Source organism: Lissotriton vulgaris, chromosome 8 (assembly GCF_964263255.1).
Source record: "Lissotriton vulgaris chromosome 8, aLisVul1.2, whole genome shotgun sequence".
Lineage (NCBI taxonomy): Eukaryota > Metazoa > Chordata > Amphibia > Caudata > Salamandridae > Lissotriton > Lissotriton vulgaris.
Window position 1 is genome coordinate 1,205,454,079 of NC_141696.1, and position 14,681 is coordinate 1,205,468,759.

A 14,681-nucleotide genomic window follows, 5' to 3' on the forward strand; every position below is an offset into this window, starting at 1 on the left:
CTTTGAGCAGCTAACGGTGGGACAGGGGGTGGGGGGATGTATACTGTGGGCGGGGACGTTCACGTATTGAGATGTGAGGTTGGAGTAGACCTCTTCCGAGAGGCAGCTGCAATTCGAACTGCATTGATTCATACCAGACCGTAATGTCATTCCTAACAGTTTAAAGTTAAGAGTTTGTTGTTTTTCAAAAAAAGAAAAAATACCATCAAAACCACGCCTATTGCTAACAACGCTTTCTCAAACTGCACTTTTACTTTTCAGCACACTCCACTGGACAATTGTTGAAACTATTGTTTTATTGACCAATTTGCTGAGCTACACTGTGAATAACGACCAAGAAATAGCGGCCGGCCCTGCAGGGTTGTAGGCATTCCGCTGTGTAATATGCAAAGTGCAATAAAGGTTTTGGAAAAAAAAAAAAAAGAAAACAGAAAGCGGCCGCCATTTTGAGATGGTCAACCACACTATCGTCAGTGACAGAGCTACTCAAAAACGATTGCATAACGGATTTCACAAAATATACGAGGAGAGATAAGTTACTAACAAAATTAGACCGTTCCTAATACTATAATAATAAAAATGGGATAAACATAAGTTCGTTCTGTACGATGCGGGCATGTTGTTAAAAGACTCTTCTGGGGTCAATCCTGGCCATGTTATGCTCAGCATTATTTGTTGCTTCCACATTATAGATAACCAAAGTCCATATATATATATTTTTTTTAATGTAACTTGGAATATATAGGATTGTTTTCCTCTTAACCTTTTTTTATAGCATATTGTTAATTGATTATTAAATGATCAATGACCGAGAACAATCTAATATTATGCAAATGATGATGCATATGATATACTCTTTTTTAATACCAATTCACATGTTTTGAAAATATTTCTCTCTAGACTTTTCTGTGGGCCTACCTTTGCTTCTTTGACAATGACTGTGACTAGAATCTGTGACCTTGATTACAATTTATCAGTGAGTATAGACATTATTTTGGCTATAGTGAACGACCTGGAGTTTCTCTAGCAATATGAATGTCTGACATAATATCGACAGACAGAATATTGAAATACAAAAATATCGGCACAAAAATATCGACATCAAAAATATCGGAGTCATATCTTCATAAAGGTAAGTACAAAAATATCGAGAAAAAAAATATCGTAGTACAAAAATATCGAAATAAAAAATATCGTTTTTTTTAAATGTATTAATAATAATGTAAAAATAATTTTAAAATACATATAATTTTACAAATATGAAATAAAAATATTAAAACAAAATTAAAACTAATACATATACATTTAAAATAAATAAAACACTTATTAATTTGATGTAATTTTTTTTTAATTTCATTTGATTGATTTAAAGTATATTTTTTTTATTTTTACCCTGTATGCCTGTACCCCAAAAACCCAAAACTGACCCTGAACCCTAAAAATGTCCCTGTACCCCAAAAACCCAAAACTGACCCTGAACCCTAAAAATACCCCTTTACCCAAAAACTGAAAACTGACCCTGAACCCTAAAAATACCCCTTTACCCAAGAACTGACAACTGACCCTGAACCCTAAAAATACCCCTTTACCCAAAAACTGAAAACTGACCCTGGACCCTAAAAATACCCCTTTACCCAAAAACTGAAAACTGACCCTGAACCCTAAAAATACCCCTTTACCCAAGAACTGAAAACTGACCCTGAACCCTAAAAATACCCCTTTACCCACAAACTGAAAACTGACCCTGAACCCTAAAAATACCCCTTTACCCAAGAACTGAAAACTGACCCTGAACCCTAAAAATACCCCTTTACCCAAGAACTGAAAACTGACCCTGAACCCTAAAAATACCCCTTTACCCAAAAACTGAAAACTGACCCTGAACCCTAAAAATACCCCTTTACCCAAAAACTGAAAACTGACCCTGAACCCTAAAAATACTCCTTTACCCAAAAATAATTAATATTATTTAATTACCAATTAATTATTTATTAACAATAACAATAAAGTAAATATATTAGCACATTAGCTGTAATTAATTTAATGTAATAATTAATATTATTTTTCCCAATTAATTAATTAAGAATAACAAAAAATTATATATAAAAAAATTACTCTAATTATTGTAATTAACTAATTAATAATAATTAATTACCAACTAATTAATAATTAAAAATATGTACAAAATTGAATTAATTAATTAACTAATTAATATAAATTAATTACCAATTAATTATTAATTAAATTATGTACAAACATATATTAATTAATTATTATTAAATTACTTCCCACCCTATTCCCCTATAAACCCATAACCCGATACAGAACATATTTATGAATTAATAAATTAATTAAAAGTAATTAAAAATTAATTCTCAATTAATTAATTAATAATTCCTACTAATTAATAATTAATTTAACATAATTAAATTACTTCCCACCCTATTCCCCTATAAACCCACAACCCGCTACAGTAGTAAAAGACAATATTTAATTAAATTACATTAAAAATAAATAATAAAACATAATAAATACAATATAATATACACTAAATTTATTTAAAAATTGATATTAGTAACATCGAAGTTATTTATTTCGATATTATTGACATCGATATTTAAAACTTCGATATTACTGATATCATACTAATATCGATATTAAGACTGTAGATATTACTTACCTTCGATATTTTGTCCCATCGATATTTAAACTTCGATATAATTGTATATCGATATTTAAATCTCGATATTTTGTCTGTGTACCTAGCAATATAGTGTAAAGGCATGGTAACCAATGTTTTGGACTATCGCTATTTGGCTTTCCTGTTTTCACTAATATTGAGTGAAATGTTATCATATTATAACTGATATGATAGCTCTGTACAGATTTTAAGTGTAGAGAGTATTTCTGATGCAGCCTGTGGCGATTATTTTAACAGAGCAATAAAAGAAACTCCATGAAAGCCCGACAAGGACGGATGTGAAACTAGATATCATACAGTTTTGTTTCAAGGTAAAAAATCTTTTAAATACATGTGTTTGTTTATATAATATTATTGTTATTTTTAGAGTTGTAAACCTAAAACAAAATTAGCCTTCCGACAATTAGTCATCTGTGGCATTCATGCCATATATTACCATTGTGTTCTTTAAGGTCACAATCTTGAAACAATATGTCGTTCTCTTGTGTTTAAACCAACTTTAGGTATGGAATCCTAACAACTATTTAGCTATGGTACCTAATCCCATGTATCAAGATGACAGAACATTGTTTGATCTTTTTATAAAATTGATTGTATCCCTGTTTTCTCTAGTTTTTTCAATTTCCTACTGTAGTGTTTTTAATATGGATTGCAAATGTTTTCCCATTTTCTGTAAACTTGTCATTTGTAAATCACTCGTATTGTAAATGACAATTGGACCCCCGAACTCTTTCTGGTTCTGTTCTCCTTTTGTTAGGTTTGGGGTGTCCATGTATATAATAATTGTGAAAAACAATATTAATGAAATTGTTGTAATATATATTTTTGTATGTGTTTTGTATAGCCCTGAAGAAGTCCGGCAACGGACGAAACGCGTCGGCTATCTGCAACTATCAAAAAAAGAAAATAAAGAATAAAAAATTGAATAAAAGAAAGAAAATCCTAGTCACTAATTTTGTGTGTCTTATCTGGATAAGCTGGGAAAACCATTAATGTTGTTCATTTATATGTTTCTAGTAATTGTTCTGCAACAGTGTATAACTTTTGAAGGGTGCTGTCCAATTATCAAAATCAGTTTTCGTGGGTGGTAGGCTACCTATCTCCCTTAAGACCCGTGTGGGAATCGCGTGTCTGGGCATAGCACCTTCTATTTTCGACACAATACATGGTACTTCAATAGTGGTGCAGTTTTTTCCTTAATTCCCAATTCTCTTGCCTCACTTAATTGTTTTGCATTTTAATTTTAAATTATTTGGACATCGTAGCGCTAGACTGCCTTGACTGCTTTATCCTTGTATTCATTGAGACTTTGTAGCGCTAGATTGTCAGAGTGCGCTGTTAATAACGTTTCATTTGCCTGCTTGATAATTTAAAGGGGTGTTTGTCTGTACCGGAACCACTACCATTTGCTTCGCATTGGCTTAGTATCTCGTCTTTAGGCTGCCTGCCATTTTGTTTTTGTTGTTGTTGTTGTGTGACTCCCTGCCCGGGTCTCCGCCCCGCTCCCGCCTCCCAGCTGACCCTCCCTCGCCCCTCCCCCTCCACTATCCACTTATGTCAGATGCATTTACGCGCAGCGGACGCGCCCCATGCGCGCCGAAGGTGCGCCAAAGGTAAGCCCGTCTACGCCCGTCCGCGCCTGGACCGCGCCCAGCGCCAGACCCCCTGGTCCTCGCAATACACTCTCCTCCCGCATAACGTACAACGCCGCTTCCCTCCTGACCCTCAACCCCGGACGCATACCACAATGCTGCATAGCCACCCCAGGATACACCCATGGACCGTTCACCTGCCACTCCTGCAAGTTCTCATGCATCAGAACCCACACCAATTCCACTTCCCCCAAACACAGCACCGACTCTAACCACCTGAAGTGCATCCTGCTGAACACCCGCTCGGTGCACAGACACGCCACTGAACTCTGGGATCTACTCGACACTACATCACCGGACGTCGCCTTCCTTACTGAAACATGGATGAACGCCTCATCAGCACCCGACATCGCCATAGCCATCCCGGACAATTACAAGATCATCCGAAAAGACCGCACCGTCCAAACAGGAGGAGGCATCGCCATCATTCATAAGAACACCATCCGAATCACGACCAGCTCCGACGACAACCTCGCAACCGCTGAACACCTTCACTTCCTCATCCACACCGACCCCAAGACCGCACTTAGAGGCACCCTCATCTACAGACCACCAGGAACCCGCACACAATTCAATGAAGACATCACTGACCTTATCAGCCCACATGCCCTCACCTCCGAGAACTACATCCTACTGGGAGACCTCAACTTCCACCTGGAAAAGAAAAATGACTGCAACACCACCACCCTTCTGGACAACCTGGCCAATCTCGGACTCAAACAACTTGTCGACACACCCACCCACTTAGCCGGTCACACGCTCGACCCTATCTTCACCTCCAGCAAACACATCTCCTTCGATCATACCTCAGCTCTTCATTGGACGGACCACAGCTGCGTCCACTTCAGCTACAAGAAGACCCCGACTCACAACCCCCCACAACCTATCCCTCGAAGAAACTGGAATAAAATTACCACCGACCAACTCACCACATCGCTTAACCAAAACCCTCCCGCCATTTCATCGGACCCAAACTAAGCCGCCACCAAACTCACACAATGGATCACCCTCTGTGCTGACGAACTAGCACCCTTGAAAATCCGCCAGATCAAACAAGGTAACAAAAAGGCCCCCTGGTTCAACGATGATTAAGTTGTGTCACACCCTCGAGAAAACCTGGAGAAAAAACCCAACCACTGACGACCTAACCACCTTCAAGGACGCCACCCGCAAACACCACCAATTGATCCGATCCACCAAGAAATCCGCTCTCAAGAATCGACTCGACAAAAACGCCCACAACAGCAAGGATCTTTTCAACATCGTCAAAGAATTTACCAACCCCACCGCCAGCACCAACGACATTACTCCCTCCCAAGACCTTTGCGACTCTTTATCCTCTTTCTTCCACAACAAAATCGCCGACATACACAACAGCTTTGAAAACCAGTCCGAAGAACAGCCCACTCCACCCACATCCGAACCAAAACAGCACTCTCACAACCTTTGCAACTGGAACCCAATCACAACTGAAGACACCATCCGCCTGATGAACTCCATCCACTCAGGCTCTCCAACCGACCCATGTCCCCACCACATCTTCAACAAAGCAGACTCCATCATTGCACCCCATCTCCGCGATGTCATCAACTGCTCCTTCAACTTCGCTACCTTCCCGGAAAGCTGGAAACATGCCGAACTCAGCGCCCTTCTGAAGAAACCCACAGCAGACCCCTCTGAACTTAAGAACTACCGCCCCATCTCACTCCTCCCATTCCCCGCCAAAGTCATTGAGAAAGCCGCCAACAGTCAGCTCGCCGCCTTCCTCGAATCCAACAACTCCCTCGACCCCTCACAGTCAGGCTTCTGAGCTAAACACAGCACCGAAACTGCCCTCATCGCAGCTACAGACGACATCCGAACGCTACTGGACAACGGGGAAACAGTTGCCCTCATCCTACTTGACCTCTCCGCCGCCTTCAACACAGTCTGCCATAGCACCCTCATACAACGCCTCAGCAACGTCAGAATACAAGGAAAAGCTCTGGACTGGATCATCTCATTCCTCGCCGGAAGAACCCAGAGAGTCCGCCTCCCCCCATTCAAATCAGAGGCCACCGAAGTCATCTGCGGTGTACCACAAGAATCATCCCTCAGTCCCACCCTCTTCAATGTATACATGAGTCCCCTTGCATCCATCGCACGACAACACAACCTCAACATCATCTCCTACGCAGACGACACCCAGCTGATCCTCTCCCTCACCAAAGACCCAAACACCGCCAAAACCAATCTACACGAAGGAATGAAAGATGTAGCCGAATGGATGAAGAACAGCCGATTAAAACTAAACTCAGACAAAATGGAAGTCCTCTTCTTAGGATCATCCCCCTCTGCCTGGGACGACTCTTGGTGGCCACCGGCCTTGGGCAACGCACCCATACCTACAGATCATGCACGTAACCTGGGCTTCATCCTAGACTCCTCCCTCTCAATGACCAGACAAGTCAATGCCGTCTCATCGTCATGCTTCAACATCCTTCGCATGCTCAAAAAAATCTTCTGTTGGATCCCCACCGAAACAAGAAAGACAGTCACCCACGCACTAGTCACCAGCCGATTGGACTATGGAAATACCCTTTACGCCGGAACCACAGTCAAATTACAGAATAAACTCCAACGCATCCAAAACGCCTCAGCCAGACTCATACTGGACATCCCCCATCAAGCTCACATTTCCGGTCACCTGAAGGAACTCCACTGGCTCCCCGTTAACAAGAGAATAACGTTCCGTCTCCTCACCCACGCACAGAAAGCCCTATACGACCTAGGACCCGAATGCCTCAACACACGACTATCCATCTAGAAACCCACCCGCCAACTACGATCATCCAATCAAGCCCTCGCTGCAATTCCGCGCATCCACAGAGCCACCATTGGAGGAAGATCCTTTTCCTACTTAGCGGCCAAAACCTGGAACTCCCTCCCCACCCACCTCCTCCTTACCCAGAACCACCCCTCCTTCAGAAAGCAGCTAAAAACCTGGCTATTCGATAAATAACGCACCCACCATCCCTCAAGCGCCTTGAGACCCTCTGGGTGAGTAGTGCGCTATACAAATTTCAGAACTTGAACTTGAACTTGAACTTTCAACTTGTGAACGATCTCCAAGGGCTTGGAAATGAGCTTGCCTCCTACTGACGTGTCATCGACAACAGACTTCAACCCCCAGCTCCCCAGAGTTCTTTGGAAGTGCCTGCTGCTGTTTTGGGCCTTCTGAGGAACTGCGCTTTGCAAGGAGCTGGAAGCGCGACTCAACGAGAAGAAGCGTGTCGCCGTTGCTGTGCCTGCCGTCGCAACTCCGAAGGAGGGTGTCGCCGCTGGAACTGTTGCACTGCACCGCATCAGAGAGAAGCGTGCCACAACAGAGAGGAAGTGTGTCGCCGTCGCTGCTGCTGCCGTCGCAACTCCGAAGGAGGGTGTTGCCGCAGTAGCTGTCGCATTGCACCGCATCAGGAGAAGAATCTTGCAACGATGCCGGAGCATGTCGCCGTCACTGTCCCTGCCTTTGCAAATCCGAAGGTGGGTGTCGCCGCTGGAACTGTCACACCGCATCGAAGAAGAGCACCTCGCATCCCCGAGAAACACGCCGCTGTTGGAGCTGCTGCCGTCGCATTGTAGATGACACCGCTGTAGTTGTCGCTTCGAGCGCAAGCTTCACGCATCGTGGGAGAAGAGTGTCGCTGCTGGAGCTGCTGCCGTCGCATCGCAGAACAAGGGTGTCGCCTCTGCAGTCCACACATTGAACCGAGAACTTCTTGCATCCCCGAGAAGCGTGCCGCATCTGGAAGATCTTCACGTCTTTATTTCTTAGTATCTGAACTTTGCCGCACTCCCATCGCTGTGACATTGCTTGTCGTGGAAGCGCAACACAACCTAAGGTACAATGACGCAGACTGTTGCATCTAAGAACTGAACTGAACTAAGCTTAACCTACCTTCTTAAAGTAACAGTATTGTGTATTTTTGTCATTTATAGTCTTGTGGTAACTCTATATAAAGTCTACTTATTTTTTATATAAAACCTGTGTGGTGTCCATTTGTAGTGTTGTCACTGGGTTACTGTATGCGGTCACAAATGCTTAACACAACGCCTCCGAGATAAAGCCTGTCTGCTCGTGCCAAGCTACTAAGGGGGTGAGCAGGGGTTATTTTAGGAGTGTAATCCCCTTATCCTGTCTAGAGGCGAGGGTCCCTATTTGTCACAAGTACCTACCTGTCCCAACTAGAGACCCCCAAATTTAACAATGACTGATTGTTTGAATGTGTGTATCTATCTGTCAGTTAATATCTAACTGGGTATATAAGTGTGGTAGTAGGTATGTGGAAGGATTTATGGGTGATTGATTGGTTGTTTGACTACGTCAATAGTTGTCTGGGTGTCAGTGTGCATGGGTGAAGAGGTGTGTGACTGCCTGTATGGATCAGTGAATGGGTGAATCAGTGGCTCTATGGGGTACTGTTGCGTGTGTGAAAAGTTGTATGAGTGATTAAGTGTCCATGTGGCTGTGTCGGTTATTAAAGGCTTGTGTTAGTATGGGTGAGTAACTGAGGTTATGAAAGGCAGTATACATGAGTGACTTGGTATATGAGTGAGTGTATACGTGAGTGAGTGAATGTGAGAGTGGCTATATAGATGAGTGCATGCTTCTGTCAGTGACTGTATAGCTGAGTGAGTATGTGTTCCTATTTCTATGAGTTAGTAAGTGGGTGGGTGTGTGTGTAACTGTTTGGGTGAAGTAGTGGCTGTATGATTGAGACAGTCAGTGTCAGTGCCTTTAAGCCTATATGAGTGGATATGTCAATGGCTGTATTAGTGAGTGATTGGGTCTATGAGTGACAGTATGGCTGAGCGAGTGGATGTGTGTATAGATTAATGAATCAGTGAGTGGGTGTGTAAGCACTGGTATGACTTTGTGAATGGGTTTTTGAAAGGTTGTGTGGGAGCGGCAGTGAGTGTATAAAAGATTCTACAGTGGTGTGAATGGGCGCGTCTTCAGAAACCTGGTGAGACTTACAACAATGGCATGGGAAGGTTTGCTGTTTTATATTTGAATAGGAGCATTATTCTGAAAGTCAGTAAATAGTGAAGCTGCCAGAGAAAAGGCTCTACTGTTACACTAATCGAATTATACAGTCACTACTCTTGCACTTAGTCATTCACTTAGTTACTGCCTATGCACTGATCTAATCACTCATGCACTATCCTTGCACTCAACCATTGCCTCAGGCATTATGCATATACCCCGGCATTGTTTCAGGTACTACCCATGCACTTATCCAGTCATCTGGGTACTACCCATGCACTCATCCAATCACTCAGACACTACCCATGCACTCATCGAACTATTCAGGCACTACCTATGCACTCATCCAATCTCCCAGGCACTATCCTTGTACTCCTTCTTTCCCCCAGGTAATATGCATACACTCCTGCATTGTCTCACATACTCCCCATGTGCTTATCCAATGATGCAGACACTAATCTTGCACTCATACAGTTCCCCAGGCACTACCCATGCATTCATCCAATCATTCAATCACTATCCTTGCACTAATCCATTCACTCAGGCCCTATGCATGGCCTCATTCTATCACTAAGGGACTACCCATGCACTCATCGATTCTTTCAGGTAATACCCATGCACTCACCAGTCACCCGGGTGTTACCCATGCACACATCCAATCACTTAACCACTATCCATGCACTAATCTAATTACTCAGGCAGTACCCATGAACTCATGCATTCTCTCAGGCACTAAATATGCACTCATCCAATAACCTAAACATTACACATGCATTCAACCAATCATCCAGGCATTACCCTTGCACTCAAAAAATCACTCAAGCACTACTCTTCATTTCAAGCATTTACTCAGACACTAACCATCAACGTATGCATTCTCTCAGGAATTATGCTTGCACTCATTCAATCACCAAGGCACTAAGCATGCACTCATCCGATCACTCACACACTACCCATGTACTCTTAAAATCACCGAGGCACTACCTTTGCAATCATACATTCACTGATGCACTACCCATGCACTCATCCAATCACTCAGGCACTACCCTTGCACTAAACCAGTCCCTCAAGCACTACCCATTCACTCATTCAATCACCCAGGTACTACCTTTGCAGTCTTGCATTCACTAACGCACAACCGATGCACTCATCCAATCATTCAAACACTATCCTTGCACTCATCCATTCTTTCAGACAACACACATATACCTTTCTATTCTCTCAGGCACTACCCTTGCACTCATCCAGTCAACCAGACACTACGAAAGCACTCATGCAATCACACATGCATAAGTCATGCACTCATCCAATCACCCAGGCTCTAATATTACACTCAACGATTCACTCAGACACTACCCATGCACTCATCCAAACACCCAGGCACTAGCCTTGCACTCATCCATTTACTCAGGCATTACCCATGCACTCATCCATTACCCAGACACTGCCCATGCACTCATTCAAAGAGCGAGGCACTGCCCTTGCACTAATACATTCACTGAGGCACTACAATGCACTCATTCAATCACAAAGGCATTACCTTTGTTCTCATGCATTCATTGAGGCACGACCCATGCAGTCATCCAATCAACCAGGCACTATACTTTCACTCAACCATTCACTCAGGCATTATGCGTACACTCCTGAATTCTCTCAGGTACCACCAACGTACTTATCCAGTCACACAGAAACTTCACATGCACTCATCCAATCATTCCCCTGTATCATGGCAAGGTAGCATCTTGCAGCCCATGTTTATATTAAGAAATAAAAACTATTTACTGTACTATTTACTGTATATATATATATATATATTCACTGAAAAAACCATAGGTTTCACACCAGTTATAGTTAGGAATTAGCATTTAAAAAACCTAGTAAATTCACTGAAAAAACCATAGGTTTCACACCAGTTATAGTTAGCTGGAAATTTTACTGACATAAAACCATTGAAATTCCACGTTATAGTTAGTTGGACTCACTATAACTTGCGTGCCTGCAATGCACTGCTGATGACGTCACAGATTACATCACTCAAGACATGGTCAGTGACATCACTCATGACATCACTGATGACACCATCCAGTGAATGTGTGTCTTTCTCTAAAATAAATATGTTTTATATATGTATATGTAAAGGTCGATGGAAGAATAAATGTTTAAATAAGTATCTTAATGGATGTTTAAAAAAAAAAAAAGATTGGTTAACTGGCTTATTAAGTGTATCTTAGTGAATACATATATTAGCGAGTATTGTTTAAATATTTAAATGTTTGTATCAGTGTTTCACTTTGTGTATAAGTGGCTGCATGGGTTGGTGAGTAGCTACATGTGTGTGTATATGGGTTATTAGATGTTTTTTAGTATCAGTATGAGTGTCTGTATCGTTTGGTGGGGGTATTACTTAGCACATAGATGCATCAATGACTGACTCACTGTTTGTATGTGTTTTGAAGACAGCATATGTGCAGGACTGTATGGGTGTGTTAGTGAGTGAATGACTGTCTCACTAGTGTCTTTATCATTAACGACATATGTTTTAATCTAGTATATGTGAGTATTGATGTATATAAGTGAGTATATGTGAGATTGTAAGAGTTCCTGTTTAAATAAGTATGTGTTTCTATAAGTGATTGTTTAAGAGAGTAAGTATCTGTAAGTTTCCTTAGAAGTAAGGTGGTAGTGTGTGTATAGTTATATATGCAAATAAATGGATGTTCAATAGTTTTTTTGCATGTCTGAGTATGTGTGTGAGTAACTTTTGGATGACTGTTGGTGTGTAACAGGATGTATAGGTGTATCACTAAATATGAGAAGTGAGTATATGTATGAGTGACTATGTAAAACTGTTGCTGAACGAGAGGATGTGTATATAGAAGGTGGAATTACTGAATTGGTAGTTGTAACTGGTATGGGTTTCTCCACTTTTTTGAAATTGTTAGTTTCTATTTTTGAATATGTGTTTCAAGGGTTACTTTACAGTGAAAGGAGGTCTGTCACTCTGTCACAAGGATGGTGTCATCAGTGATGTCATGAGTGATGTCACTGACCATGTCATGAGTGATGTAATCTGTGACGTCATCAGCAGTGCATTGCAGGCGCGCAAGTTATAGTGAGTCCAACTAACTATAACGTGGAATTTCAATGGTTTTATGTCAGTAAAATTTCCAGCTAACTATAACTGGTGTGAAACCTATGTTTTTTTCAGTGAATTTACTAGGTTTTTTAAATGCTAATTCCTAACTATAACTGGTGTGAAACCTATGGTTTTTTCAGTGAATTTCAAAGGTTTTTTAAATGCTAATTCCTAACTATATATAGGGCCTCAAACCTATTTTTTTTCAGTGAATTTCAAATTTCTAATCTCTATAGGTATGAAATGTAATATTTTTTATAACGAATTTTATATTTTATAATTATGTAAAATATATATATATTTTTTTTATTTGTTTGCTCTGGTGCGATCCCGGGGCGCGTACCGATGCGCTCACCGGTAAGCGCCGTGCTGTGACGCGCCCCGGGGCGCGTACCGGTGAGCGTCCCGTTAGCGCTATTGGCGCGAACGAAAACAACATTGTGACGTATCGCGTAGCCGCGTGATGCGTCATATGACGCACAGCGTAAGCGCACCCGGAAGCACGCATGCGCATACGATCGCAAAACGTTCTGATGCGCTTACGCTAAGTGCCCCGGGGCGCGTAGCGTAAGCGCGTCGGGTCATGTGACCTGAAAATAACACTTTTCATTGGTTCACAACACTTTTGGTTTCAAAATGATGAAAGCCCTGCTCATGTGACTTGAAAACAACACTTTTCATTGGTTCACAACACTTTTGGTTTCCAAATGATGAAAGTCCTGGTCATGTGACTTGAAAATAACACTTCTCATTGGTCCAGAACAGTTTTTTTTTCCAAATGATGAAAGCCCCCTCCTTTTTTCTTTATTCTGACTTTGTCCTTTGACTGAGGAAGACCTGTTTGGAGATCTGTCTCTAATATATTCTACTTAAAAATGGCTACAGTAGCAGCAGCAGCTGGAGCATCTGCCCCACCAGCATCAAAAAGACCACCAGAAGATCACATTGGTGGTCAAGAAGAAGAGGAGGAGGAGGAGGAAGAGGAGGACCGCTCAAGGCAGATCCTGCAAGAAGTTCTTCAGCCCTACAAACCAAAAGAGCACTTCGTATGGCAGTTCTACAAAATCCCAAGGGGTTTCAAAAAAGTCAACGTTGCGAAGGTGACTTGTTTGATTTGTGATGCTGAGCTGTCCAGGGGGAACCCTAACAAAAAATATTCCTTCGGGAATCATACCATGATTCGGCACATGATCCGTTGACACCCAATCAACTATTCTGCTGCAGAGGTAAGGGACCTCTGCAGTAAGCTATCCCCATCATCATCTAGACCCTCAACATCAAAAGAACCAACTCCATCGGGTTCAGAGGCAACAGAGACAATGCCTATCATACAACCCAAATTTAACGATTTTAAAATCATGTGCAAATATTGTGGTAAGTTAATTTGCTATGGTGAGCAAAGTGTTAAACTTATCATCTGCGCTGGGGATAACCATAAGTTCCCGAAAAAACCCTAATTTTTTGCAGAATTTTTTTTGCTCCAGTTGAGCCATTTACAATTCCCTGTTTTTTGTTTCTCCCCCAAGAAAATACAAAAAAATATAAAACTGTTAAGAAAAGCCATAAAAAGTCAAAAATGTTCAAAAAAAAATATATATATAAAACAACAAAAAGAAAAAAAAACAGTTCTTTTCAGAACTACCTCCCATTTATATAAAATGACTTACATTTTTAAACTCTGCCATTCTCTTTTCACCCCGGTGCGCTCCCTGGTGCGCGTACCGGGCGCTCCCCCCACGCAAATCGAATTTATTTATTTTATTTTTTTGCCCCGCGGGGCCCTTTTATAGCCCCCACATGAAACCTAGGGGGTCAGGGGGGTCTACTCTGCCGCCTAATGGTCTTTTCTTCCTTTGTTTTGGCCACCTCTTGTGTCTCGATCCTACCGAGACACAAGATGGTGGCCGCTCCGGACCATTTGGAATGTTTACCGACACCCAAGAGCCAATCAGCTTTCCGTGCGCAAGTCGCGTGGCCCGCCCGGTGCGCTCCCCGGTGCGCGTACCGGGGCGCTGCCATAGATATATATATTTTTTTGAACCTAAATTACTCAAAATCCACTGGAGCACATATCTTGAGACATAGCAAAGGCACATCGGGCTACCAGTCCCTACAATTTTGCCAAGTTTGGTGGAAATCCATTCAGCCGTTCGTGCTAAAAGTGAG